The sequence below is a fragment of the Arachis ipaensis genome, chromosome B7, assembly GCF_059453495.1.
Source record: "Arachis ipaensis isolate K30076 ecotype BB chromosome B7, ASM5945349v1, whole genome shotgun sequence".
In the NCBI taxonomy this organism is placed as follows: domain Eukaryota; kingdom Viridiplantae; phylum Streptophyta; class Magnoliopsida; order Fabales; family Fabaceae; genus Arachis; species Arachis ipaensis.
The window spans coordinates 44297862-44301977 of record NC_142442.1 but is presented as its reverse complement, the minus strand read 5'-3'; positions in this window follow the sequence as shown (position 1 = coordinate 44301977).

Genomic DNA, 4116 nt, shown 5'->3' with positions numbered 1-4116 from the left:
ATGTATGGGGGAAAGAGACTTGAGGGAGTAAGTCCTTAGGGGTGTCTTAACACCTAGCACCTTGAACCAACTGGTTCGGGAGTGTTGACTGAAAGCTTATCTTAAAGAGTCGCCCCCTTACAGAGCACTTAGCCTAAGAACACAAATAAGCCCTGAAATAACAATAAAAGGATCAATGAATAAAAGTCTCATGGGATGCAATCACAGTGAGTATTCTAGGACATGATAAAGGTCTGAAAGCCAGTAAAGGAATGAACCTAAGTTGCTATGCATGAAACCACCATAAAACTAGGGACATGACCTCCACAAGAATGACTTATTTCTCTTGGCATTCCATTCATCATTCTCTTGTTCCAGTACTTGCTTAGGGACAAGCAAGCTTTAAGTTTGGTGTTGTAATGCCAGGGTATTTTGGCCAGTTTCACTGACCTTTTCTTTACTGTTTTTAGGGTAGTTTCATGCATATCCTTAGAAAATAAGCTAGTTTTGGGTAGATATTCACTTACATCTTGATTCAAGCATACATTGTGCACTTTACATGATTTAATGAGGATTTTGCATGAATTTAATGACAAATTGGATGTTGTACTTCCCATGACTTGGACTAGAACTTTGATGCACTCTATTGCTTGATTTCAGGACAAAGGAAGCAAGGAAAAACCACGTTAGCAGCCACGTTAATCTAATTAACGTAACTCCTAACGTGGAATGGGAGTAACTTGCAAAGTTAATGAGAAAAGTAATCGCCAATAACGCTCTCGAAGCCATCAAATCAAAGTTTAATTTTTGGTTGTCACAAGTCCAACCCAATAAAAATAACCGAGAGTATTAGTCCCGGGTCATTCTCCCTAGAGATTGCAATCGAGTGCTTAATTATTGGTCATGAGATACAAGAGGGTTGGGTTGATAAAAGGGCAAGAAAATAACTGACAAGAAAATAATGCAAACAATTAAAGATAACAAATACTAAAAAGAGGCATTCATGGCAAGATTGAGAATATAGGCTTTCTATCCTAGTCATTAATGATCATACAACAATTAACAAGAGCTAATCTTATTTCGTCATCTCCAACATAGGAAGAAGGTATAATGTTATCTTCACATTGAGAGAAAGTCAAATAGGACTAGTTAATCTCAATCCATAAGTCCTAATCAACTTACTAATTGAATTAGCAAGAGAATAGAGTCAATAGAAACAATATTAACTAACAACTCTAGATCACCAACATGAGTTGGGTATTAATGACTCAAGATTACCTAATTTCTCTTTCCAAGCCAAGAATGCTCAAAATTCTACTCTAAAATCCAACCAAGCATTTCATCAAACACTTTGAAGGCATAAAAGGAAAGCATCATAAATTGCAAGAATAATAAATCTATAACTACCAATTGCAAGAGATTAATATTAACAACTCAAATAAACAACAATAAACAAAGAAACATTAAATTACATTAAAAGAAAATCCAAATCCAACAAGAGTTCATAAACTAAAAAGAGGCATAAAAGGGAAATTAACAAGAGGACTAAGGAAATTAAAGCAAATCAACAAGGAAAAGTAAAGGAAACTAAATCAAAACAAGTAATTAAACCTAAATCTAAGATGAAAATAAACTAAGAACCTTAATTTCTAGAGAGAAGAGGGAGCTTCTCTCTCTAGAACTAACCTAAGGCATGTTTTCTAAGCTAAACTAATTGCTCTCCCTTTGTCCAATCTTCAACTTTGCATGAAATAGCCTCAGAAATGAATTGGATTTGGGCCTGGAAAGCTCAGAAATTGCCCCCAGCGTATTGACTTTAACGAGGCCACGTGATCAGTGATGCCAGGGCATTTTGGCCAGTTTCACTGACCTTTTCTTTACTGTTTTTAGGGTAGTTTCATGCATTTCCTTAGAAAATAAGCTAGTTTTTGGTAGATATTCACTTACATCTTGATTCAAGCATACATTGTGCACTTTACATGATTTAATGAGGATTTTTCATGAATTTAATGACAAATTGGATGTTGTACTTCCCATGACTTGGACTAGAACTTTGATGCACTCTATTGCTTGATTTCAGGACAAAGGAAGCAAGGAAGAACCACGTTAGCAGCCACGTTAATCTAATTAACGTAACTCCTAACGTGGAATGGGAGTAACTTGCAAAGTTAATGAGAAAAGTAATCGCCAATAACGCTCTCGAAGCCATCAAATCAAAGTTTAATTTTTGGTTGTTACAAGTCCAACCCAATAAAAATAACCGAGAGTATTAGTCCCGGGTCATTCTCCCTAGAGATTGTAATCGAGTGCTTAATTATTGGTCATGAGATACAAGAGGGTTGGGTTGATAAAAGGGCAAGAAAATAACTGACAAGAAAATAATGCAAACAATTAAAGATAACAAATACTAAAAAGAGGCATTCATGGCAAGATTGAGAATATAGGCTTTCTATCCTAGTCATTAATGATCATACAACAATTAACAAGAGCTAATCTTATTTCGTCATCTCCAACATAGGAAGAAGGTATAATGTTATCTTCACATTGAGAGAAAGTCAAATAGGACTAGTTAATCTCAATCCATAAGTCCTAATCAACTTACTAATTGAATTAGCAAGAGAATATAGTCAATAGAAACAATATTAACTAACAACTCTAGATCACCAACATGAGTTGGGTATTAATGACTCAAGATTAACTAATTTCTCTTTCCAAGCTAAGAATGCTCAAAATTCTACTCTAAAATCCAACCAAGCATTTCATCAAACACTTGGAAGGCATAAAAGGAAAGCATCATAAATTGCAAGAATAATAAATATATAACTACCAATTGCAAGAGATTAATATTAACAACTCAAATAAACAACAATAAACAAAGAAACATTAAATTACATTAAAAGAAAATCCAAATCCAACAAGAGTTCATAAACTAAAAAGAGGCATAAAAGGGAAATTAACAAGAGGACTAAGGAAATTAAAGCAAATCAACAAGGAAAAGTAAAGGAAACTAAATCTAAACAAGTAATTAAACCTAAATCTAAGATGAAAATAAACTAAGAACCCTAATTTCTAGAGAGAAGAGGGAGCTTCTCTCTCTTGAACTAACCTAAGGCATGTTTTCTAAGCTAAACTAATTGCTCCCCCTTTGTCCAATCTTCAACTCTGCATGAAATAGCCTCAGAAATGAGTTGGATTTGGGCCTGGAAAGCTCAGAAATTGCCCCCAGCGTATTGACTTTAATGAGGCCACGTGATCAGTGATGCCAGGGCATTTTGGCCAGTTTCACTGACCTTTTCTTTACTGCTTTTAGGGTAGTTTCATGCATTTCCTTAGAAAATAAGCTAGTTTTGGGTAGATATTCACTTACATCTTGATTCAAGCATACATTGTGCACTTTACATGATTTAATGAGGATTTTTCATGAATTTAATGACAAATTGGATGTTGTACTTCCCATGACTTGGACTAGAACTTTGATGCACTCTATTGCTTGATTTCAGGACAAAGGAAGCAAGGAAGAACCACGTTAGCAGCCACGTTAATCTAATTAACGTAACTCCTAACGTGGAATGGGAGTAACTTACAAAGTTAATGAGAAAAGTAAAAGCCAATAACGCTCTCGAAGCCATCATTGCGCACGTTAAGAGTCACGTTAACTAAGTTAACGTGAACTCTAACGTGGAGGAAAGGAAATGGAGCCAACGTTAGTGACACTTACCTTTGTCACTAACGTTGGACCAAGCTCATAAGTGGCCACGTTAAGAGCCACGTTAACTTAGTTAACGTGGCCTCTGACGTTAAGAAGTAAAAGGGAAGCCAACGTTAGTGACATTCAACTTTGTCACTAACGTTGGCCAAGTCACAATAAGCCACGTTAACTTTCACGTTAACCTAGTGAAGAAAGTAGGTGATCGACAACGTTAGTGACACCAAACATTGTCACTAACATTGGGATTAACCCACACAAGCCCCAATAAGCCACGTTAACTCCCACGTTAACCTAGTTAACGTGGAAGCTAACGAGAAGAAGGAAGGTGATCGCCAACGTTAGTGACACCTAACATTGTCACTAACGTTGGAAGGAGCCCACACAAGCCACAATGAGCCACGTTAACTCCCACGTTAACTTAGTTAACG